Source organism: Lepidochelys olivacea (assembly GCF_965140295.1).
Source record: "Lepidochelys olivacea isolate rLepOli2 genome assembly, chromosome: 6".
NCBI classification, from domain to species: domain Eukaryota; kingdom Metazoa; phylum Chordata; order Testudines; family Cheloniidae; genus Lepidochelys; species Lepidochelys olivacea.
The window spans coordinates 80,375,909-80,402,881 of NC_140416.1; the positions used below are offsets into that span (position 1 = coordinate 80,375,909).

At 41.7% G+C, this 26,973-nt stretch overlaps 1 protein-coding gene across 4 annotated transcripts in view; it reads left to right on the top strand.

Annotated features, from left to right (window-relative positions):
• Positions 1-26,973, top strand: part of AKAP6 (A-kinase anchoring protein 6) — a 403,733-nt gene that overhangs the window by 112,466 nt on the left and 264,294 nt on the right. The gene's annotated exons all lie outside the window — the stretch shown is intronic.

The window sequence follows — 26,973 nt, forward strand, 5'->3', positions numbered from 1 at the left end:
CAGTTCTAGAATTTGAAGTCCAGGTGAAGCTGATGTTGGAATAGGCTGTCAGGGATTGTCTTGCATTTAGAGGTGGCTTTGGGATGCTAGGATTAAATATCAGTATTTGTAGGGCTATGGAAGAATCAGGCTATGTTTTCAGTACTGGTACTTGTTTATGCTGAGTATAGTGATACGCATCATGTATGAGATGTATGTTTAAAACTATTTAATAAATTGAGAGTTTTGTTCAAAGGGGAAATATTGAAATGAAAGCTGTAGTTCCAATCTGGACCAGTGGCAGTGCTGTTTGGTGTGGTTCCTCCTGGGAGACCAGCAACACCACTTTCCCCTATGAGCAAGAGTTGGGGGAGGAAAGCTGATCTGGGAAGAAAAATGGGTCAATCAGAAGCAGTGATCAGTGCACTGTGGGGCATGACTGAGCCTTTAAACGTTGACTGTCAAACTGTTTAAAGAAGCCCAATCCAAAAGGAGTTAAGAGGAAAGCAAGGTTTGGTAGAGCAGTGTAGAGAAAGGAGAGCCCTGCCCAGGGATGTTAAGGAGTCACCAGGAGAAATTGTAATAAAGTTCAGCTTTTCAAGTGATTCCTCATTCCCATTCAGACTACAATATAGTGTAGTACAAATAAAAACATTAGAGAGGCAGCTGCTAATGTCTGTTTCATATTGTTTTGTACCATCTGAGTCACTCCATTAGGGAAGTCACAACTTCTCCTATTAATATACTTGTTCCAAGCATATGATCAGTTGTATCCTAAAATAAATTCTAAACTGCCTCATTTTTTTTTCTGGAAGTTAAAATATTAAAATCAAATCAAACCAGGGATGAAATATTTACTTTGATATTCATGAACTACAGATTTGATATTGTCCTACATCAGCCTTACAGGGTAACCAAGTGACTGACTTAGATTAAATTCTCTCTTGCTATCTTGGTGGATACAGCGAACATTCTACTGGAACTTAGGTCAGTGCCTAAAATAACCTTGCTTAATTGCAAGCTGCAAGTGTCTCGCGAAATTCCAGTTAGGAGTCAGGGAACTGCATGACTGGGAAACTACTACTGTAGTTTGAAACACATGGAGGACGAGTAGACTGGCCTAAACTTGATCTGCACAATAGCGCAGGTACTGGCAGCAGATTGTTTGCTATATTTGAAATTTCCTCCATGTTAAGCATAAGCATTTGACTCAGCACTGAAAATGGCTTGGGTTACACACAGTCTCTGGCTTAATTGTCTGACTTTTAAACGGGCATGTGTTTGCTGAAGTACTGCTTGGGAGTAACTGCTTTAGCTGAAGAAAGAAAATGGAACAGTTAAATTTTTGCAAAGCTGATGACTGAAAATCCCTTCTTCCAGTACAATTCAGGTAGGACACTGTTAATGTGAAATATTTTACAAAATGTTGGTACTGTCTTAAAGCTATTTAATAGCAGGTTTTGCAAACCGTTCCCACTGCAAGACCTAAATGCTTTCTTGTATTGCAAATCCTTGTTTACTTTTAAAGTAGAATTTGATGTCCTAAATTTATTTGTTCGGAATGATGCATTTTATTCCCTTATGCACTGTAATTTTAACTTGCAAAACCAATTGATCTTTTCCCCGTAGATGAATCTTTTCTGTATATTGAGAGAGTTGTCAAAATCTCTCTCTTTCATGCTCTGATATTTTGCATAATATCACATTTTGCGATCACTACAATAATTTGAGTAGGAAAGAAAGGGGCACAAAAAGGTGACCTCTTTAAGCCTTTCCATCTCAGAATGTGGTTTACACATTTCAGCAAGATACTATCACTCTTTACTAGTACTTTTTCCTCCCAGGTGAAATTTAAATGCTCACCCCTCTGAATGCTCTATGACATCACTCTGCTAACTGTTTAGAGGTCACAGTATAGTTAGAAATAGACATTGCAGTATTATTATTATTTATTACATTGCTCTGGTTAAAACGTCGACCGACATTATAAAGAGTGTTTGCAGTGTTGTTGTAGCCTTGTTGGTCCTAGGATATATGAGAGACAAGATAGCTGAGGTAGTACTTAGTATTTGATCAACTTCTGTTGGTGAAAGAGACAAGCTTTCAAGCTCTACAGAGCTCTTCAGGTCATCCGAGACCTGAAGAAGAGCTCTGTGGAACTCAAAACCTTGTCTTTTTTGCCAACAGAAGTTGGTCCAATGAAAGATATTACCTCACCCACCTTGTTTGTCTTAGTGTAAAGAATCATATTTAGTTAAGATTTAAGAAACCCATAGACTAAAAATGGTCAACTCTGCCAACAAATATAGAACTTTTCATCTTGTTAACAGCCAACTCACTAAATTATATGGCTGTTCAATATAGAGATTAAACGTAACATGTCATTGATGGACAGTAAATAGTCCCTAATTATAATTACAATAATAGCAATTCAGATAGCTCTTTTCAAACTATTCTCCAAGCTTTATGCCTTTGGAGGGACCTGGTATGTTTTATTTCAGTTCTCGGTGTCCTCGGCTCTTGTACCCAACAACTCAGCTCAAGTTGTTGCATGAGTACCTGATCCTTGGAGACCTTAAGTTTTGAGATAGACCACTCAGCAGTGTCTGTTCTCTCTGCAAGTCTATTCATCCACAAAGAGAGTGCAGGAACTTTCAGTTTGCTATGAGGATGTTCTTGATTTTAAAGGTTTGCATTGGACTAAGATCTTTTTGCTTTCCTGCAGTTTTGCGGAAGGTAGGTTTGAATGAGAGCTAGTTGGCTGATGTTCAATTTGTATAAGGTAGGGGTGATGCCAGTGAAATAGAAAAACATTCAGAGCAGATAGGAGAAGTGATAACCCCTCAGCTGAGTAAGCAGATGTCGTTGACTTTTAATAAGCTTTTCAGTTTAGAGATCCATTTGGACGCTCAGTTGCCCAGGTATTATAAACAAAGGAGTTTTCCTTTCATCCTTAAGGAAAGTTAAGGAAGTTGTAACCTTTCGTATAGGATGATGAGATCAATTCATGCTTTTTGTCTCCTCCAGTACACTGTCCATAAGGGCTTCACTAAAAGTCTGCTCAAAAATTTCAACCAGTACAAGGTTCAGCTTCCTGCTTCTTCAGAGGTTTTTCTCTCAAAGTGCCTATTACATCAGTGTTCTGTAATCTGCACTGATTTCTTGCGTGTTTCCTCATGATATTAAAGGTGTTGATTTTTGATCAATAAATTCTTATAAGTGTTGTGTCCTGGCTGTTTTAAAGAGCATTTTTCTCTTCATGCTCCATCCTGATAGGGAAGATCAGCTAGGTGGTTCTCAGTGGCAATCTCCATGGAGACTGGAGACAGCGTACTCAGGAAAGGTAGGCCTTCACACTAAAAGTTGTTTACCTTATTGAACATAAGAACAGTCATACTGGGTCAGACCAAAGGTCCATCTAGCCCAGTATCCAGTCTTCCAACAGTGGCCAATACCAGATGCCCCAGAGGGAATGAACAGAACAGCTAATCGTCAAGTGATCCATCCCCCTGTTGCTCATTCCCAGCTTCTGGCAAACAGAGGCTAGGGGGACACCCTCTCTGCCCACCCTGGCTAAAAGCCATTGATGGACCTATCCTGCATGAAGGTATCTAGTTCTTTTTTTAACCCTGTTATAGTCTTGGACTTCACAACATCCTCTGGCAAGGAGTTCCACAGGTTGACTCTGTGTTGTGTGAAAAAAATACTTCCTTTTGTTTGTTTTAAACCTGCTGCCTATTAATTTCATTTGGTGACCCCTAGTTCTTGTGTTATGAGAGGAGTAAATAACACTTCCTTATTTACTTTCTCCACATCCGTCATGATTTTATAGAACTCTTTCATATCCCCCCTTAGTAGTCTTTTCCAAGCTGAAAAGTCCCAATTTTATTAATCTCTCCTCATACAGAAGCTGTTCCATACCCCTAATCAATTTTGTTGCCCTTTTCTGAACCTTTTCCAATTCCAATATATCTTTTTTGACATGGGGCAACCACATCTGCACGCAATATTCAAGATGTGGGCATAGCATGGATTTATACAGAGACAATATGATATTTTCTGTCTTATTATCTATCTTTTTCTTAATGATTCCCAATAATCTGTTTTCCTTTTTGACTGCCGCGGCATATTAAGTGGATATTTTCAGAGAACTATCCACAATGATTCCAAGATCTCATTCTTGAGTGTTAACAGCTAATTTAGACGCCATCATTTTATATGTATACTTGGGATTATGCTTTCCAATGTGCATTACTTTGCATTTATCAACGTTGAATTTCATCTGCCATTTTGTTGTCCTGTCACCCAGCTTTGTGAGATCCTTTTGTAGCTCTTCATAGTCTGCTTGGCACATAACGGTTTTGAATAGTTTTGTATCATCTTCAAATTTTGCCACCTCACTATATACCGCTTTTTCCAGATCATTTATGAATAAGTGGAATAGGACTGCTCCCAGTACAGACCCCTGGGGGACACCACTATTTACCTCTCTCCATTCTGAAAACTGACCATTTATTCCTACTCTTTGTTTTCTATCATTTAACCAGTTACCAATCTATGAGAGAACCTTCCCTCTTATCCCATGACAGCTTACTTTGCTTAAGAGCCTTTGGTGAGGGACCTTGTCAAAGGCTTTCTGAAAATCTGTGTACACTATATCCACTGGATCCCCCTTGTCCACATGCTTGTTGACCCCATCAAAGAATTCTAGTAGAGTGGTGAGGCATGATTTCCCTTTACAAAAGACATGTTGACTTTTCCCTAACAAATGATGTTCATCCATGTGTCGGACAACTTTTTCTTTACTATAGTTTCAGCCAGTTTGCCCGGTACTGAAGTCATGCTTAGCAGTCTGTAATTGCCGGGATCACCTCTGGAGCCCTTTTTAAAAATTGGTGTCACATTAACTATCCTCCAGGCATCTGGTACAGAAGCTGATTTAAATGATAGGTTACAGACTACAGTTAATAGTTCTGCAATTTCACATTTGAGTTCCTTCAGAACTCTTGGGTGAATACCATCTGGTCCTGGTGATTTATTACTGTTTAATTTATCAATTTGTTCCAAAACCTCCTCTAATGACACCTCAATCTGGGACAGTTCCTCAGATTTGTCACCTAGAAAGAATGGCTCAGGTTTGGGAATCTCCCTCACATCCTAAGCTGTGAAGAATGATGTGAAGAATTAATTTAGTTTCTCCACAGTGGCCTTGTCATCCTTGAGTGCTCCTTGAGCATCTCGATCATCCAGTGGCCCCAATGTTTTTTAAGCAGGCTTCCTGCTTCTGATATACTTAAAAAGAAATTGCTATTATTTTTTGACTAGCTGTTCTTCAAATTCTTTCTTGGTCTTCCTAATTATATTTTTATACTTGATTTCCCAGAGTTTTTGTTCCTTTCTATTTTCCTCACTTTTAACTTCCACTTTTTTATATTGATTGAAAAGTCCTACATTTTTTTTAACCTTCAGGGCATTTTGCTACGCCTACCTAATCACTTAGGCTCCTCTCTCCTCTGGGGGAGTTCTGAGTTGTTGCTGTGGTTTGTGGAGGTGCTTTCTTTTGCAGTTCTTTTGAGTTGACACTGTCACTTAGTGGAATTTCTCTATAGTTGTTTTTACATTTAAGGAGGTGAGAGGTGCACTGTATATATTAATTTCCTACTGATTTGCTCCAGTTAGCAACATTCATGCTTACCATGCCACCTCCTTCCCTGGACTCTTCTCTGAGATTCAAGCCATTTAATCAGGATCCTGCTTCAGCTATCCATATTAAAGGGCCAGAAATCTTCCAGAAAGACTCTTAAATATTTTCGAAGGATTTGATTTAGTTTTGCCTGAATTAGGGACAAATTTCACAGTTCAGAGTAGTTCAGTTTTGCTATTAATCAAAACATTTAGGTGCTGGTTATCTGGACCAGATTTTTTAGTCTGCAAAAGTGGGCTGCAAATCTAGTAAGAATGGGCTTTTTTGTGAGATTCCCTGGAAATTCTGTCCTTAATCAAGCTAGAAATAGAAGTCAGAACAGGTTTTCTTGAAGTATTTTGGCACTCCCTTTCTAGCTGGAACCTGGAATTGCAAAGGCTCACAATTAAAGATGAAAAATAATAGGAATTTGGAGAAATTCATCCCATTTTCTAACTTCAAAAAGAAGGTTTGGTTCAAGTTTTGATACATGGGTGAGCGGTAGAATGACTGGTTTTGCCTCCTTACCTTTGATGTTCCAGGTTATGACATGAGAGAGTCAGATATCTACTCAATCAGAACATTGCAGCCCAATCGTCCTATGTTAATACGGTCAGGCAGTTGTTTGTGCAGGCTTTGGGATCTTTTCTTGTTATAAGTTAATTTATACTAAGGGATGCTGGTTAACTAATATATTTGTGGCTGACAGGAATTTGCCTACAGGCCATTTTGATTATCATTTGAATTGCTAGTTATAAGGGAGAGGACTGTGACCCGGTGTGCCTAGGGCAGCCCTCACTGGAAATGTCAAGGTCAGGGCAGGCTACAAAAGGGAGGGCAAATACTCCGAAGACTGTTTATAGCCTTTTGCCATGCAGCGTGATTTCCTTTGTTCCAAGCAGAAGCTGCCTAGCACATGGTCTGGAAGCCAGAGAGTTCTGTCCATAGGCACGCCCCTGCATGCCTTGCTGAGTCATAAGGTGTATCCCTTGCCTTCTCTCAATGAGATAATTATATAGCTGATGTCACTTGATGGGCTGTCAAGCAGATTAGGCATTGCTAATGCCAGTCAGTCTGGGCGTGTCATCCAGATGCACAGCACAAGTTTGGAACTACAGACATAGTAACTTATAATACAAAAGTGATACAAACGCATAAATTAGATTATCAAATTTAGCAAATTATAATATTTTTGCAGATACCTTACATGGCATATCTGGCACAACTCATTGCAGTTTTACATTATTGATATTCATAATATCCTGAAGTGTCTCCCAGATTCCATACAGCGTCACACACCCGCACGCAAAATTGATGCTGAAAGGGGTATTCCTAGACACTACTGAATGCATCACATGAATTTTCCATTCTAGGTCCTATATTATTACATTTTCAGTTTCTATCCCAACTATTAATGTACAGCAGAAATAGTTTATCAAAATCATGTCTGACTAAATCAGGCTGTTTATATACAGCTGGCTTCATTTTCTGAAAGTCTTTCTCATCTGATGATACTCTAATATAGACCTTACTGCTTTCAAGAATGGAATTACCTTGGCATTTAGCTATGACAGTCATGTGGTAGTGTGCCTCAGTTTTCCTTTCTGTACAGCAGACTAGATTTGTAAAGGTTTCTCTGCTGTGCCAAGTTTCAAGCTTGCCTACAGGTATCAGCGGTAACATTTAATTACTATAAGGCTTTCTAGCATACAGTGTATTTTTGTGTGTGTTTTTACAGTGTATTTTACAATGTGTATTCTTTTATCAAAGTCATACACATTGTACCTTTTTACCAGGGTTGACATCAATATCAAATATGTTAGAAGGCTAAACCTTAATAGTAACACCAAATTTGTTACAAGTGAGCATTTATAAGTATCTTGGTCATATCATGCCTCTTGTTTTATTGAATCTCTTGGTTGGCCAGTTATGTCTTCTGAGCTAACAGCTATGGGGCAAATCTTCCTCCTCCCTTGTCAGTCAGGTAAATTGTATCAACCCAGACACTAGCTTTAAAATTCTCATCTGCTACCAATTTCAAGGCTGGACACTCATTCTTCCCATCAGCGGGATTGGGTCCTTTCCCCCTTCACCTTTCTCCTAGAGCAGTGGTTCCCAAACTTGTTCCACCGCTTGTGCAGGGGAAGCGGGCCGGGCCGGTTTTTTTATCTGCCGTGTCCGCAGGTTTGGCCGATCGCGGCTCCCAGTGGCCGCAGTTCGCTGCTCCAGGCCAATGGGAGCTGCTGGAAGTGGTGGCCAGTACATACAAGTTAAAGAAGTGTGGGCTGGATGAATGGACTATAAGGTGGATAGAAAGCTGGCTAGATTGTCGGGCTCAACAGGTAGTGATCAATGGCTCCATGTCTAGTTGGCAGCCAGTATCAAGTGGAGTGCCCCAAGGGTCGGTCCTGGGGCTGGTTTTGTTCAATATCTTCATTAATGATCTGGAGGATGGTGTGGATTGCACCCTCAGCAAGTTTGCAGATGACACTAAATTGGGAGGAGAGGTAGATACGCTGGAGGGTAGGGATAGGATACAGAGGGACCTAGACAAATTGGAGGATTGGGCCAAAAGAAATCTGATGAGGTTCAACAAGGACAAGTGCAGAATTCTGCACTTAGGACGGAAGAATCCAATGCACTGCTGCAGACTAGGAACCGAATGGCTCAGCATTAAACACCGTTACCACATCATTATCAAACAACATACTACCATTGTTATAAACTGAACAGATTCTATTTCCAGCATTGCTGTAGAGAGAAGCGGGGCTTCCAGGATAACACAGTTCCTGCTGTTCTTTCATTATTTTGATTTGGAGTTTAAGTCTAGCAACTTGGGTCACAGCTTGCAGCAGCTCCAGTCGCCTCCTGTGAGATTCTCTGTCTCTCTCCAGCTTGCTTGGTTCTTTCCTCAGCTCGCCTGGCTCTCTCCTCAGCTTTTTTTTCCAGCTGGACCAAGGCTTGCTTCACTTGCATCTGAAGTTCTGCCATTTCTCTCTCATGCTGACGATGTTGGCTGTCTCTCGGGGCTTGCAGTTTTGATTGTGGATCATTCATTGTGACTAACTTTAACCTCTAGTACTCTCTGTTTTAAATTTCAAATTTGGAATAGAATGGAGTCCTGATCCAAAACCCAAAGGATCTGGTTCTGTGGATCCTGCCAGCTACACCAATGTGATCCGGTGTGCCTGAGACAGCCCTCACTAGAAATGCCAAGGTCAGGGCAGGCTGCAAAAGGGAGAGCAGACACCCACCAGTTTTGGGAGTAATACTGAAGTTAAACTCCCCAAAGAGTCACCAACTGTGCTTCTGATCCCCCACACTGGTTATCAAGAAGCAAAAAAAGAAATCACGCAGCCCCCTTTATTGCGTTCCAGAGGTGAGAAGCAAGAATGAAGACAAAATGGAGAAGGTGCAACTGCCTTTTGCCATGCAGCTTGATTTCCTTTGTTCCAAACACAAGCTGCCCAGCACATGGCCTGGAAGCCATAGAGTTCTGTCCATAGGCATGCTCCTGCATGCCTTGCTGAGTCATAAGGTGTATCCCTTGCCTTCTCTCAATGAGTCATTTGTATAGTTGATGTCCCTGAATGGGTTGTCAAGCAGGCTAGGCATTGCTAATGCCAATCAGTCTGGGTGTGTCACCCAGAGGCACAGCAAAAGTTTGGAGCTACAGACATACCATACATGTAATTTATAATACAAAGGTGATACAAACACATAAATTAGATTATCATACTTAGCAAATTATAACATTTTTGCCTATACTTTACATGGCATATCTGGCACAACTCATTGTAATTTTACATTATTGATATTCATAGTATCCTCAAGTGTCCCCCAGATTCCATACAGCATCACAAGGACAAAGAAAAAAATGTATTGTAGTTAGGTATAATATATACCTGATGTATGTTCAGTGCTGCTTCAAGAAGTTCTTCCTTTAATGCGTCATCCTAGCACGAGCCTCATCAAAGTGATACCCTGCTGAGAGAGGATCCATGCAAAGCATTTGAAATCTGTGTATTTATCTTTGAAAGTTCAACAAAAAGTTTTATTTTTAAAACCCTCCTCCTTTCAGTCCCCCCCTTCCCGAATTTTCCACTTGCTTCTGGAGCACACAGAGCATAAAAATGAATGAGCATATAGTATTCAAAATGCTGCATATCAGGAGACGAGAACTATTCAAACCTTTGATTTTCTTTTTCTGCAGACCATTAAAATGGCTATTTAGTTAGAAAATGTCCTGAATAATAAGTCTTTTAAAATTTAAAATGCATTGAATACATGGAGTGGGGAAAAAAGTACAAAATCCCCCAAGGATGTAATTCTTTGACTCCTGACCTAGATTCCACGGTCATATAGCCAGGGTTGCTACAATTGGCTTTCCTCAGAAAAGTGTTATGTTAGAACTAGTGGTCTTATTTTCAAATTGATAGCATATGGCCAATCATGCTGGAGTTGAAATTAATGGCAAAACTCCCACTGACTTCGGCTGGAAGACTGAACGTTGATTAGGGTTCACTGAATGATGACCAGTATCCATGACTCTAGTTAGCATATTATACAATCGTACCTAAATATTAGGGATGATATTTGAAGTGAAATAAGAAACATCAGAAAAAGTTATTAATAATCAAATAAAATAAGTAAATAATTCTACTTCTTTTAATAGTTGTTTAAAATTGTTAAACTCAAGTACTCCTTACTCAATGCTAAATTCAGGCAGAACTGGAATACACTTTCGTTTGAGCTAAGTTAGTTTCACTGTACCCTATTTGCACACTTTCAATGCTTTTTTACTCTGCTCTTCCAAAAATTTTCCAATTGGACAGAAATATAATGTAGAATCACTTTCTCAAGGACATGTCTCTTTATTTGAAAACAAAAACCTTAACTCATTTCTCCCACACTCCCACTTTTTCAAATAGAATCACACTCAGACCTCACTAAACTTCCCACTGTACAAGTGTCAGCTCTGCAATAATAACGGATAGTTGAGACAGGTAGATCAGAAATGTCCCAAGTCATCTTAGCCCTCCACTGAGATACGGAAGTCTAATTTTGGGCGCAATAGAACCTTTTTAAAAGTTACTCCATTTTAACTGATCATTATCTATGAACCCATAGAGTAAAGAAACCATTACATACTTCTATCTACACTGGGATCTCCTTTTGTGAGGAATTCTTTTGCACATTTACCCTTTTGTTCTTCCTTGGACACAACAAAGTTCCTTTCATGAACCTCAGCAGGACTGCTTAAAACAGCTGAAACTTTTGACTGACTCTAGTTTACAGCATCTGAATTAGATGACTATTTCTGGGGAAGCACAGGTAGATGAAGAAGGATGCAGTCACTGTAGTTTTCAGTTGAAGATTAAAATAGCTTAATTTTAGAGCATTTAAACATGAGTTTACAAGGCCAAACCATATCGTGATTTTCTTTAATCCCCACCAGTCCCACGAAGAGGCTTGAGGTGCTGCCATATCTCAAAATCACAAAATAAAGGTACTTTATACCTGAGTTATGTAGAGTTAGAAAATTAATATAAAGAGTCAGCGCAAAGCTGTTATATCCTAAATGTTTTCGGTTGTCACCCTAAAAACTAATATCATTAGTCTTACAAAAACACAGGTCACAGTGGCTTCCATTTTTGCAATCTGAAACTGTACAGAAAGATCTGCGAATGCCATGGCTGGGACATGGGCAATCTGACTGAGTGGTTAGAGCGGAGGTCGGGAGTCAGGGCGGTTAGATACAAGAAGATCAGAGTCTCAGGCAGGCCAGAGGGCAAACCGGGAGTCAGATGTCAGGAGGCAGGCAGGGTCAAGATCCCAGGAGACCAGTAGCAGACAGTTGGAGCAGGCATTGCTGGGGAAGCAGTCCTAAGCAGAGTAAACCCAGCTGCAGGGACAGCTTCTTGTTTCTGTGCTGCATTTCTGTAGGAACTGTGAACCAGTCAGGGCTCCAAGTATTCCACCAGTTCGTTCCCAGGGCTGTGATCCTCAGTCAGAGTTCAGTTAGCAGGTCACTGGGTGACAGGTTGAAACTTACTAGATCCAAAGAGCCCTGTGCAGTACCGGGTTTACAATGATGCCGGGCCCACACTTAGAAGGGGCCCTGGCACCCAGACCGTGGCCCCGTCCCTCAGCTCTGCCTGCACTCCGCCCCCAGGCCCTGCCCACCACTCGCTCCTCTCAACCCCTCTCCCACGCTTGCTGCTGTCCACCCCCTCCCCTCTGTGCAAGTAGCGGGCGGGGCCTTGGGGGAAGGAGGCTGAGTGGGGGTGGATGGAGCATGGGTGGAGCAGGGACAATGGAGCTACAGTCTGGGCGCCGGGGCCCACCAAAGCCCTGTGGATCTTTGTTCAAGACCTGCAGACTCTGATATCACTCCCTCCCCAAGGAGTGCCCTCAGGGCAACATGGAACCAGGCTTTTTGGGGTAATATCTATGGAACACTTGCACAAGTGTGGGGGCATGTATATTTTCCACGAGTTCCCAGATGCACTCCTCAAGGCCATATCCCTAAGAGTCAACAAGATACCATAGCCCACCACACTTATATTTAGAATCCAGGATTTTGTGAACCACATATTCCTCATGGCCCTGTACCAGTAGAGGAGGTGTCTGGGTCCTGTGAGGAAAAAGGTTTTCTATGCAGGGTTTCAAAAGTGATACATGAAACACTGGGTGAATCTTCAGAGAGCAGGACAGTTGTAGTTCAAAGGTGACTGGATTAACCTGCTGCAGGGTCTTAAAAGGGCCAAGGAATTGAAAGTCCAGCCTGTGAATAGGTTTGTCTGTGTGGAGATACTTTGTGGAGAGCCATACCATTTGTCCCACTGAGTAGGCTGGGCCTTTCTGTTAATGCTGGCCTGCATGCCATTTATAGTCTGCTCTTAGATTTTCCAAGTGTCCTGTCATTTCTTCCTGGGCACAGTGAATCTACTCTTTCATTTCTGAGGTGGCTGGATTGGGAGAGGACACAAGTAATTGTGGGTGGAATTCTGGGTCGTACCCGTTGTTGGTTTTAAAGAAAAAAAGGGGGCTTTGACCTGTAGACACATTGTCTGTGTGGTTGTAGGAAAATTCTGCATAAGGCAGAAATGAAGACCAGATACTGCTCAATGAATGTCACAGATACTGCTAAAGAATTTGATTGGCTCTTTCCATTTGGCCATTAGACTAGGGATGGTAAGCGGAGAAAAGACATGTGGACTCCCAGCTGGCGAGAACAACTTGCAAATAAACCCTTGGGCCAGGTTCTCCTGGAGGTACTCTTGGTTCTGACATGGCATAAATTCATCCAAAGGATATTTTTGCTTCTGGCTGCAGCTCTGAGGCAGTCATAGTCCTCGTGTGGAGGTAGAGTTTCCACATTCTTCTTTTCAAAAATATCAGTTGCTATTTGCTATTTTGAAGGAAGTTCAGATGTAGCTTCAGTAGAAGGTTCTGTCTGGATAGCTGCCACCATCTGAGCCTCTTGACGTAAAGATGCCGTCCCCAACAGTGCTGTCTACAAAACTCTGGTGGGAAACAGACTTCCTGTGCTTGCCACCAAATGAGCGGATTGTCAGCTATGCCTGAGGGTTGGTGGGATGAGATTTTGCAGGGATGTGCCAGGTATGTGAAAATGGACTGGCACCTGCAAGTGGGGAGGCCTGGGGTGGGGCTCCAGATGTGTTCCAGTCAAGACTTAAATGTGGGGGAGCTCTTTTCCCTGATTCCTTGTTGGTTGTATTGGGCATACAGAACTGGAGCGACCCGAATAATTGCAGCAGAAAAAGAGATGGTATTGGCATCATCGTTCCTTTTCTATAGGGGTGAGCCCTCTACTCGCCCACATCTACCTAAACTGGCTCAGCAGGAGGCATGGGTGAAAGGGTCACCCTGGATTGGAAAGTTGCAAGACCCCCATTTTTTCCTCTCTTTGTTCCTGTAACCATTTATCTAAATGGACAGCAACATCCATGAGAACATCCAGACTCATGGGCATCTCTCCCTAGCTAACTTGTCTTTAATATCTTCTTGCAGGCCCCACTGGAACCATTACATCTGTGCTGGCTTGTTCCAGTCTGTCTCGGATGTAAGGTGGCTGAATGGCGTGGCATAGGAGGCTACAGTTCCCTGCCCCTGTTAGTGCTTCCTTAGGGCAGCCTCCGCTTTTCAAGTTCAGTGCAGATAATCAAATACTGCCTTGGAGGAAGACAGTACTGGGCTGTCACGCTCCAAGAAGGGGAAGCCCCGTCTATGGCTTCCCAGGACAGCAGGTGGTTGACCAGGCTCAACTTTGCACGATCAATAGTATTGAACTGAGGGCGCCTCATGAACAGGAGGCAGCACTGGTTTATAAAACCCCGGAATTTCTGGCAATTGCCATCAAACAGTTCTGGCAGCTGCCTCAGGGAACAGGGCTGCCTGAACCATGCCTGGAGTGTGGCATTTTTGGCATGCAACTCTGTGACTTGGTCCTGTAATAGCTGGTTCTCCAGGCTCAGCTGGATGAAATGGGCCTGCAGGGGTCAGTTGTCCCTTGAAGGCAGGTGGCCAATTCGAGTGTGTCTGGTGCTCCTGAAGGGTTAGCCAGGTCCATTCTGCTGGCTCCGGGACCGCTTCTGTGGCCTATGTGGTCCATGCAAATTGTCATGACTGGGACATGGGTGGTCTGACCTAGCAGTTAGAGGTTGGGAGTCATACTGGGTCCGATACCAGGAGGCCACAGGGCAAACTGGGTGTCAGGAGGCAAGCAGGGTCAGGTTACCAGAAGATCAGCAGCATGATCAGTTATTGCTGGAGAAGCAGCCCGAAGCAAGTTAACCCAGTTCTGCCTGGATAGCCACCAGCTATGGACTGCTTCCTGTTCCTGTGCTGCATTTCAATAGGAGCTGTGAACCAATCAGGACCCCCAGGATTCCGCCAATCAGCTCCCAGGATTCCTCTGTAGGAGTTCAGGTCCTAATTCTGATGACAGTTGAGTGGCAGCTCCGAAGAGGCCTGTGGACCTTGATCCCTAACAGAAAATGATGATAATCTGTTTCCCTTTGCAGAGGTGCCGACTTTCTACTTATAGTTATTCTATTTATAGTTATTCCACAGACTAGTTCAACCTTGTCACCTATCCCCTGAGCATACTTTTAAAGTTCTTCAGATTAAATCTGATGTGGGGGTGAGTGAGGTTGTGTCTGCCTGTTGGTAGCCCCACACAACAGTAGACCTAATCCATTGCTGCAGAGTTCCCCATATAATAGCTGGAGTACCTTTGTGTGTGTCCTGCATGTCAAGGTAGTTAGGACTTGAATCAGGACCCTCCTGGACAATCAACAACTCTACCTGCCTACACCAAAAGGAGCCTAGTTCTGGCCAAACCAGTAGCAGATGTACTAAACTTTTCTTAGATGCAAGTCATATTTTATACCTCTTACAGGTTTGTCACATTTTTTGGGTTTGTTCCATTTGCTCCCTCACAAATTTATTTCTTTCAATGTATTAAAGGCTTGAATGTATAGAGAATGCTGTTTGCTGCTCTCATCAACTGTTTGGAGTGCAGTGAGCAAGGAAAAGTTAGGCAGGGTTACAAAAATTAAAAAGGTATTTGTAGTGATTCAGGAAGTACTTGCATTTTTACAGAAGAGTAAAGTGTCGTGTGAAGGCATCTATACAATATTTTAAGACTATTTGAACTGGTCCTTGCTCTTGCATTTCAGTGTGGTAGATAAATAATGTATGATGACTTTAAAGCCACATCATCATCATCAGTTCTCATTTTCCAAGTGACGATACTACATGGGTAGTGCGAGACAATAAAATTGCTATCAGAGTCCAAGGATGAATGCAAGTCTTGAAATATACTTGTTTTGTGTATTTGGTACTTGCCTCTGTACTTGTAACATGGCTGTATGCAAAACATTCCAATGTTGCCTGTTTGAATGATTTTCAGACAAGCAGAGTTCTAGGAAGATCGATGTTCTTGACCCAGACAGATTGTGTCAAATTGCTGACACCATGACAAGGTGCTAAAAGCAGGCACACAATTTCCATGGTTCTCTTCTTGCCCTTTTCTAAAAACTTAAGTTTAGTGTATTTGTGCCATACAGTGGTATTCAAAGCAATTTTTTGGAAAGCATGGAATATTTGTATTATCTCTTTCTTTTTCTATGCAGCTTGTAATATTTTGTGTACAAGTACCATTTTCAAATATTTAGAAAACTATAGCATTTAAATGAATGTGGGTATGTGTTAAGGTACCCAAAGTAAAATTACTTAACACATTTCATTGTTAATTCCTGAGCATGTGTTGTGTCCTGAAACCTTCAATGAGAGAAATGTCTGAACATTTTTGTGCCTGGCTGAATATGGGGCATTCTAAAGCCAAACATTCCATCTTGTTGAGATTCAAATGATCATCTTTGCCATCTTTTCAGCTTTGAAACAATGAGTTTTCAAGTAATAAATATAAACCTATTTAAATAGCAGAATGCCACATTAGACATCAATAAACTGCTCAAATGTATTACATTTAAAAAAACACCACCACAGTTTCAGATCAACATGAATTTTGTTCTTATGGCAGGACCTTTGTGTTTGGCTTCATAATGCTGTATATTTTAAAGCTCTGTGCACCAGCAAGTTTGCATAAGATAAAAGGAATGATCTGTTCTTGCCAGTCTGCCAGCACAACTAACCTTCTAACATATCTGACAATTTCTACTGAAGTAATTCTTCCAAAATCAAGGCAGTTTGTAAAGAGTGATACATTTTTCTCCAGGGAAAACACACATTTGTCAGATAAATAGCCTTGCCAGCTTCTATGAAAGTGTTTGAGAATCCTAGCAATAATCAAAATTCTTAATTCAATGGTCAAAATTCATAGTGTGTATACTGGAAGGGTCAGACTTTGCAATGATGTAAACGGTGGTCTCAGAATTACATGTTGGCTGTAAGTTTGTCAAACAAGTGCAAGTGTGATAAAGTAGCATAATGTGCAGATGTAGCTTTCATTGTGCAAAAAAGTGTAATTTACACACAAATGAAGGGATGTAGCACAGACATAGTGGGCAGAGGTGTCATTTTTTGGCCCAGTCTTCCTCCCAGAGAAGTTATTATCAAAGTTCTCAGTGTTTTCAATGGAAGACCCATATTCTTACAACTCTGAAACCTCCTGGTAGTTGCTTTCCTGCCACACCTACAGTTGCACACCTGAAACTGTAAATTGCACTAATTTTCCATGGCCCCTACATGCCACATTGGTACAAGTTACAGTACTTTACCAGTGACCATCATTTTCTGACTAACTTGCGCCTGATGTTTAATTTGCATCTCAATTTACGTTACAGCAGAATTTGGCCCAGAGACTTCCATGGGAATTACACCTGCTTACTCAAGCTCTGGACTTTGTGCTGTGTGGTTATTTCCTCTGGCTACAATTACTGTGTGCACTAAACGAAAAACATATAATCGAATGAGTAATCTTTTCTCAGTTTTAGAATTTTTCAAGGACTTTACCAAACATAATCCACAAGAGAAGAAAAAGATATTATCTTCAGTATAATATTATAGAGTATGCACATGCTCACTTGAGACCGGAAGAGATGGTAAACAGTTTTTCTTAAGGATTCAAAATATATCTTTGAGGAACAGTCCCATACAAATAGCTATTAAGTATGTACAAACACCATTTGTATAGTGAAGAAACACTTTATTTGTATTATACTTTAGAAGCACATGACTCTGCAGTATAGGTAGTGAGTTTAACCCCTAATTTTCAAGTAATTTTAAAAAAATCTGTTATTTCTTTGGCAGATATGCATTTTTTCTAAATGGAATTTGATGTGTAGGTTGGAATCTCTGTCATCTAAGGAATTTAAAATATTTGTATAAGTTAAGATTGTTAGTTTCTTAAATCATGAATTTGTTTTGCATGTAAGCTAAGCTAAATGAAGAATATCTGATTTCTCTCGCTGAGGTTTCACTGTGAGATCAAAGAACATAAAACCACAGTTCAGTTGCTTCTGTCACTGTTGTTAACACTGGAACATTTAGTCTTTCACTAGATATCACATACATCTTAACAACCCCATGTATATCTGTAGGCACAGGAATGCTACAGTGAAAAAATGTTTGTTTAAAACTTCTTAACAAACCCTAGAGTCTAATAAACCTGAAGGTTTGTTTGTGCACACTATCTTTGTTTGCAGCAGTGTTTGCATTGCAAGCTATTTTAGTTAGCATGAAGGGCTGTGGCCTAGCTGATAGATGGTAACAGCTGTGAATTACAAGGTCAGCTGTCTGCAAGACTGAGTGAAATGGGCAGCTGGCAGTCTAATGGATACAACCCTTGTGCCCTGAGAAATTCCATAGAAAATGATTCTACGGTACAGTTTGTGAATTGAAAACAAAACCCTTACCTTAACACTCACTTATGAATACATCAGTTACTTTTAATTGGTTAAAAAAGTCCTTTTAAAAATTGTGCATTGAGAAATCAGAGTTATAAAGCTCTTGACGTGAAATTGTGTTTGTGTTTGGTTCTGTGTTTTCATTTGGAGGTTGTGTATCATTGCAATCTATATGGAAATGTGGAAATTGTGGGGGAGAAGTCAGCAGACAAATCAAAAGTATTGTTATAAAAGAATATACATTTTATCTAATCTACCTATCAATTTTTGGTGTGCCATTCACCATGGCGATTAGATACTCTCTCCTGGTATTTCTCTCTTCCCAAAGAACATTAGTAATAACATACATAACACCACTCTGTATCTGTCTCACTCTCAATATTTTGAACTAGATTGTGCCCTAATATAATGCGGCTACATAAGTGGGTAGGAAGAGTAAGAACGCTTGTGAGGCCACATTAGATGCACTAAAATTTGGCTTTGGGTAGAGAGCAAGAGAAGGGGCTCTGTGCCTTACACCTCCCCATACACAAGAAGGGGTGAGGCCATGGCTCTGTCCCCAACATGCTAGCCAATGGAACTGTCTGGATGCGAAGAAGTATGTGTTTGAGGAGCATATTGTGCTGTGTAAAGGATTGTAGCACATTACTCCCCCCGATATGCACCACCACCACATACACACAACAACATGGGAGCACTGCCATTATTGTGGCTCAGAAAGGTGTCCTCTCGCCCATAATAGTTCTATACAAATGAGTTGTCTGAGACATGGAGAAATTGTAATGGTTTAAATATCTGGAGTCCTGTTGTTTGCCGTGACTTCTGAAACATTCCTTTTTTATAGCACTTTACTTGCAATAGTCAGAATTTCCTCTTAACCTTCATGTCTCCCTGGCAGCATTTGTAAATTGTATCTGAAAATTTAGTAAGCGAGTTCCTATTCTTGTGGATCCATACAGTATCTTCACTGTGCAAAAGTGCCACTAGAACTTGAATAATCTTTGTAAATCCTCATTTTATCTCCTGCTGTCTCAGCGGGGCAAGACAACAGACCTTGATTGTCTCCTGAAAATGAATGACCTGTTCACATTCTTAATGTATAATTTATTGGTGACATTTCAGTGTCTTCTTGAAGCTGCATAAAGCACTACAGAAGGTGCTAAACCTTTTGATTCATTGTGCTAAATACAGTTCTTGAGTTTCCTCAAATTACTGCTGCATCCAAATATTGACTGTTGTAAAGAAATTGTTGCCACTACTTGGATAATTTTGGAATTGCTACTATACTCTCTACATTCTAGACACTACTAAGTATTTCATTATAGTAAAATGTCCCTGTTCCTTTGTCATATTTATATGGTAATGAGCAATCAGATCGGTGATGCTCCAGAATCTCTCACTGTCCTTGAAATAGGCGTTTGTTGATACACGGGGGGGCGGGGAGGAAGTAGACTGAGTTAAGTTATCTTGTTCGTACATGTATCATTTGGCTGTGGCTGTGCTCTGGATAGTCTGTAGCTTAGTTTTAAAGAGAGTTTGATTTTTTTGACTGCTCTCAAAGCAAATGTAAGTCTTCCATGTGGAAACAAAACAGTAAGAAAGGGGAGCAATTTCTCCCTTCCTCTGGCCAGGTCAGGGCGAAGCAGGCAGGAGGGAGAGTAGCTCCACGGGGCGGGGAGCATGGCTAGCAAGGCAGCATGCAGTTTCATTCACTCCCCAGGAAGGGACACAAGGACAGGGCGTGGTCCTCCCCCCTTCCTTCCCCTGCCACTAAGGGCAAGGGAAAGGGGTGGGGGCTCCTTGTGGAAGCAGAACAAAAAGGGAGAGGGGGAGTTACCTGGTTAGTCAGCTCTAAGAAATATATTGGCATGGGGTATAGGTAGGAGGAGAAGGGACACAGCAAATCCTCCCCCACCCCGTGCTGCGCACACAATTGAACTGTGATGATTGGATTAGGGATTAGGAAATGGGGGGATGAATTCAAAGGCTGCCCAGGGCATATGTAGTGGGGTTGTGGGAGTTAGTGGCAGTCAGGGGTAGTGGGGCTGGTGCTAGGCCAGGGGCAGATGGGCCCCAGGTTTTTTTTCTGTTTCATTACCAATGGCAGCCCTCCCCACCCCCTCAGGTTCATGGCTTGGGGGACTCCAAGGGAACCAAACTTCTACTTCAGTCAGCAAGAATTTTCATGCAAGTGGTTAAGACTGCTGTTTCTAAGGTAGTCTTCACAGCATTCAGGGTTTCCAAAGTGTTCAGATTCACCCAGAGCACTGGTGTTCGTTCCTCCCAACTGATTACAAGCTGCATGGGCAACACTGATGCAACGGTGTGTCAGAGCAGCAACAACTGCAGGTGCCATTGGGTGCAGGTTTTGGAAAGGTGTATACATCCATCAGTGCAGGCATGTTTATGGATTACGTTTTGGGGCGTATGCAGCATGTTCGTGCTACAGCGGTACAGAAAGGGTCCCAGGGGAAACCGGCATAGGGGTTAAATCAAGTGCCGCCCACAGGTTGGCAAGGGCACGATTTCCAGTTCAGCTGGAGATGTTAAGGTTCCTCATTTGGCAGTGCCTTAATAAAGCAGATGGGGGCACATTTCTGTGGGTTTAGGATTCTGTTGATGGGGACCATAAATAATACACAGTCAAACAAAACCCCTACGAGTCATGGGTGTGGATGGGGTATGTAAAATGTGGTCAAGCAAAACACTCTAAAAATCAGGCTACATGGTTTAACAAAACAACCACAACATGGGAATCAGTTGAAGGCGGGGTAGCAGGGCCCTTCACACAATGGTCTGCACATAACTTGCAGGTTTATCTCCTAAAGCTTGGACCTCAAATAGGCTCCAGGATAATATCCATTACTCTATTACTTTTCCTGGGTTTATACTGGTATAGCAGATGCCTGGCCTCACTTTTACATGTCAGGTTTCAGAAGCTGGCATCAGGAGCCAGCCAAGAACCTGGGTGAAATTCACTAGCTACATGGAACTTGGGGGTAGGATGGTTAGCGATGTAGCATGGCAAAGCTATGGGACAAGTCTTAACAAATTAATGCAATTACAGGAGCAGAAAGGCTGGTCACCAAATGGCCCATTACAAAGCAGCAGGTGCTGCGGAACTCGGGGTTGCGGGCAACCTGTCAACTGACAAAGGTGGTGGTGGTGGTGTGGGGAAGGGGGAGGGATTGGAACTGGGTGATGTACACCACAAGGGGCAAGCAGGGTGTCAGAGTTCCCTCCCCACTCTGAACTCTAGGGTACAGATATGGGGACCTGCATGAAAGACCCCCTAAGCTTATTTCTACCAGCTTAGGGTAAAACTTCCCCAAGGCACAAACTCTTTGCCTTGGAGGGTATGCTGCCACCACCAAGTGATTTACAAAGAATCAGGGGAAGGACCACTTGAAGTTCCTATTCCCCCAAAATATCCCCCTAAGCCCTTATACCCCTTTCCCTGGGGAGGCTTGAGAAGAATATCTTAACCAACTGGTTACAAAGTGATCACGGACCCAAACCCCTGGATCTTAGTACAATAGAGAAATCAATCAAGCTCTTAAAAGAAACAGAACTTTATTAGAAGGAAAAAAGGTAAAAGAAGCACCTCTGTAAAATTAGAAGGGAAGCTAATCTCACAGGGCAATCAGATTTAAAACACAGAGGATTTCCCACTGGGCAAAAACTTTAAAGTTACAAAAAAAAAACCAGGAATACACCTTCCTCTCAGCACAGAGAAAATCACAAGCCAAAACAAAAGTAAACTAACGCATTTCCTTGCTAGTACTTACTAATTCTAATGGAGTTGGATTGCTTGCTTTCTTGATCTCTCTCTGGCAAGCACACAGAACAGACAGACCAAAGCCTCCCCTCCACCCACCCCAAGATCTGAAAGTATCTTGTCCCCTTATTGGTCCTTTTGCTCATGTTCCAGCCAGGTTACCTGAGCTTCTTAACCCTTTACAGGTAAAAGGATATTGTGCCTCTGGCCAGGGGGGATTTTATAGTACTGTATACAGGAAGGTTGTTACCCTTCCCTTTATATTTATGACACAGGGGTATTAAATCTGTATTGGTCAACGAAACTGGGCAGCATTTGTTATCTCCTGGAAAGGCTGGGAGCTTGGTTCTGCCCTATGGAATTTGGTTCTCAGTCATTCTCAGGGGCCACAAGAGCAGTGGTGCAGCGCAGTACAGGAGCACAGGCAATTCTGACAATTGGGCATTGGCATTTGGAAGCATACAATATGGTGTGCAACCTCAGGTGGTCAGTTGCAATTAATGTTTTGTGATTCCATTCCAGATGATGTCAGACCAACCATGGAGGCAGTGGTGTGGATCGGTGGGCACAGGATTGTTTTTCTTATTCACATAAGCAGATGTCCTAGTGGCCTTAAGGTTGGCAGCTGGGGTCCAGTGATGGAGGAAGGCTATGTTGGCGTAGAAGGAGAAGCATGTTGTTAGACCAGCTCATGCCACTACTGTGTGCCGAGGGTGCGTCAGCAGTCACTGACATGATGTGGCACACTTTGGAGAATGCTATTTGGGAATGTGTAAAGGAGTTCAATTACTGTCCAGAACAAGAAGGGACTTGATGCAGATCTATGTTGTCAGATTTTTTACTGTTCCTGGACTGCTTTTTATATTTTCTTATTTTGCTATACAGTAGGTGTAAGAGTTGCTTTAATTTCATTCTGCTTCATAATAGCACACAGGAATTTCAGTTGAAAGGATGCATCCAAGTTACATTTATGTTACATGCTCTGAGTATCACTTCTCTGCTGTTTTACGAATTCCTAACTATATTACAAAATTCACATTATATGTATGTACATATTGAGATACAGATTTTTGTAATGGGGTTGGCACCTGCCTCTCACAAGCGCCCCCTTTTGGTTGGGTGTGAGCCTGCTGTTTCTTAGTTCTTGGAACAGGATGGCACCCACCTCTGGAGCTCACCGTCCTCCCTGGTTCGATGGTTTCTTCGGCAAGTCCTCAGTGACTCAGCCCTCTGGCCAAGTCACATACGCTGTAGGTGGAGAACAAACAAACCTCTTCCAGGGTATACAGTCTTTACCTTCCACTAAGGCTTCCTTCCTGGAGACACTGCTCTCTAAAACAGTCCAACAGGGCCCATCACAGTACCCTCACTTGGTCTGGCTAGGTTCTGGGCTCAGTCCTCGCTTGGTCCCTGCAAACAGACAGGAGCTCCTTCTTAGCTCCACTGGTCTTCAGCAGCCCTCTCTGGGCTCGGCCCTGCCCTCACTGAGTCGTTCATGGTCCTGCTGCTCTTCTAGCCAGCCAGAAACCCAGTCCTCTCTCTTCCAGGTAGCAACTGACTGCTCTGTCTCTGCTACTTCTTTTTATATGGCCCTCCTGGCCTCTGATTGGCTGCTTTCCCTGCAGCCATTCTAGGATGCCTGGAGGACTTCTCCTCTGCTCTTTTCTGGGGTGGGGTGAGGCAGGGCCACGAGGCCTCCAGCATGGGGCCTCTGGACCTAGTCTACCCCATCACAGATTTACATAGATCTAGGGAAATGATTGTGCAAACACACATGCTTAACTTTATGCACATGAGTAGTCCAACTGAAGTCAAGCTACACACATATTTACAATTCTAATGTATGAAGTCCTGCTATCATTTAAATTGTCTTATAGTAAAATAGAAGAAAACGTCAACTAACCAGTTATTCAGGGACATGTATGGGAATTCATATAAATAAATACACTGAGTATTCTTTAATATCCTTTTAAAACTCTGAATAAAGTGTAATCATGCTTTCCAATTGGGCATTCCAATAGTAATTTGGTAATGTAAATTAATAGTATTTTGGTGTAGCCTCAAGTAGCTATTTAGATGGTATCACTTAGGCTATTTTATTCCTCTTAATATGGTGTATAGCATTAATGGATGGACTCTAAGACCTTATCTACATTCACTGGTTTTACTTAAATTTTGTATTTTAAACCAAGTAAGATACACTGCAGGTGCAAATTCCTGTATGGATGCTCTTATTTCAGTTTAAAAGTGCCTTTGGTTTAGTTTAATCTATTTTTTTACTGGATTAAATTAAGGGCTTGTCTATATCACAAAATTGCATGGGTTTAACCTAAAGTTTGCATTTAAATCAGTTCAGATAAACTGATGCAAACTCCCGTGTGGACACTCTTATTTCAGTTTAGCTTAAGTTGATTGGGAACCAATGAGCCATATGTAAATGAAACCAGAATGAGCCGTATGTAAACCAAATGTACGTTGCTTTAAAAATATCTATTTAAATCTGTGCAACTTTCTCTTGTAGACAGGCCTAAATCCAAATTAAACCACTCTTAAATGCTAATAAGGGCTGATCACACTGAGAAACTTGCACTGCTTAATTTAAGGTATAATTTGAAACCAGTTTAGTTAAACTAGTGTAAAGACTGTGTGGACACTCATTTTGGTTAAAAGTAGCTTACTTAGGTTTAGCATAAATCAGTTCCTAATTGACTTGAACTTATCCAAACAAGCATGATATATAATGCAATAAAAGTATCTCTACAAGATTTTGCATAAGTTTAACCAGGGTGCTGGAACAATTTGTAAAGTGGGGGTGCTGAGAGCCATTAGACCAAACTGTAAACCCTGTATATAATGGAAACCACTTCAAGCCAGAGGGTGTGGCAGTACCCCGAGTTCCAGCACCTATGAGTTTAACTACATCAATTTAAACCACACCTTAAATTGAAACCAATATGCCTTATCTGCATGAAAAAGTTCAGAGTATGTACCTGCAAACTTGCACCAAATTAATTAAATTGGTTTGAAAACATACCTTGAGTTAAACTGATGCAAATGTATATGTAGACGAGACCTAACACAGAAGTTTTGGATTAGCCTATTAATTCACTGGGAGTCTTGGTTTTGGACCAGCCCTTAAGTTTTTAGTGATTTTTGGCATTGCAGTGGTACAGTAGCAGGGCATTTATTTTGCCAAAGTGGAAATATTCAACCCAGTTTTCAGAGATTCTGAACACTTGCAACTCCCAATATAGTCAATCAATCTATTTGTTTTGTACTGTCGTGAATATGGTTGCCAGTTGATAGAACAAGATGGCTGAGCACAAAGTAGAACAGATATTATCCCCACCCCAAGATACCATGCTCCTTGAAACTCCAGGAGGCCTTATGCTAATCTCTGGCCTTTCTGTGGGTATTTCCCATAAGAGGTTTTATTTAGGCCTGAGCCAGCTATTGCAATAACATAGTTCAAGTTGCTGTTGACAGTATTCTAACCTTAATTGTTTCTCAAGGGCTAATACTAGGTTGACCAGATGTCCCGATTTTATAAGGACAGTCCCGATTTTTGGGCCTATTTTTTTATATAGGCTCCTATTACCACCCCATCACCGTCCCAATTTTTCACACTTGCTGTCTGGTCCCCCTAGCTAATTCTGAGCTATTGATTACTACTTAAAGCAATTTTTAAGATAGTTCAAGAGAATTTGGTCTCATTTATTAATGTTAAGTTACTAAAAATTATGTTTTAAATAGTGCCCACATTATTTCCCTGTGCACCTAACACCATCATAAAGTTAGCTTTACTTTGAATTATAAACATCAGATCTAAACTGATACAGAAGATTTTACATACTGTCAGTGCAGAAAGGCTCTGCTTTGCAACTTACATCATTATGCTACTATTAAACAAAAATATTAATGAAGACCAAAATAAATATCAGGTCTCAAGACAACGGTTTTGATTAGTTGCAAGTCTGACATGCTGCAAAAATTGGGATGTTTCTTAATCTAATTTGCTTAGAACACACAGTTGAATGAAAGACAGACTGGAATGGATTTTAAGCAGCAGACTGTAACTTAATTAACACTGGGTAAGGGCGGTATATCCCCACCATCTCACATACCAGGCGTTTAACTGAGTCAAGTGCAGGTTTACAGGACTCCCACTGTAGAACCAATAATTTGGGATACACCGTTCTGCCTACCCCCCAAGACTCCAGCTCACTTCTGAGTCCTCTAACCTTCCACTCATGCACATGGGTGGGTGGGTGTGAGGGATCCTTAGTCTATGAAGATATCAGGTCTCCCCTTACAGGCACAAGATCCACAAACTAAAATCCCAGGTCTCATTTACCTCTGGGAGCTGGTTCTTTTAGCCCTTATCTGCATAAGATACTGCCCTTTGGAGGCCTCAGCAATCACCTCCACCCACACAACCTGGTATCTATTTCCTCCCCAGTCCAATCCTTAAGGTCCCTTAGCCAAGTGTCAGCCTCCGCATCTAGCAAGTACACTCCATCCCTAAAAAGCTACAGTAAATTGTACTGGATATCACTGTGTGTGATCACCAAGCTGCCTGCAACTGAAAACACTGGCAGTCTCTTGGCTCACATTCTTTTGGCCCTGTCCATGTGGGCTGGTTTGACAGCTCCCTACCACACTCACCTTGCAAGCATTTCAGACCAAACCAATCCTGTGTTTGATTATGATTGTGTAATTTTACCTACATCCTTCTGAATCCTAACTCTCAAGTTTGGATTTATCTTGACAGGATTTAAAGGCATGATATTAGAAGCTAACTAACCTGTTCGAAAAGTCCAGACCCGGCAATGCATACTCATAACTCAGGTTAGCCAAAGAGTTCAACATTGCTTATGTTAAGAGTACTCACTGATTTGTCTACATTAGCCTTTTTGCTTGCCACATTCTGACAATGCACCTTTAAATCCTAGTCCAGATAAACTCTAAATGGGTCTTTCACAATGAATGTGCCATTAATCTGTAGTTTAGAGTCAATGAAATCCATTGTGCTGTATAATTTACTGGAAGTTGTTCCAGTAAGCAAAAGGATAAATCTTTAATTGGACATCATAGGATGTCTTCTACCCACATTAATATCCCTGACCAGCTTGCTT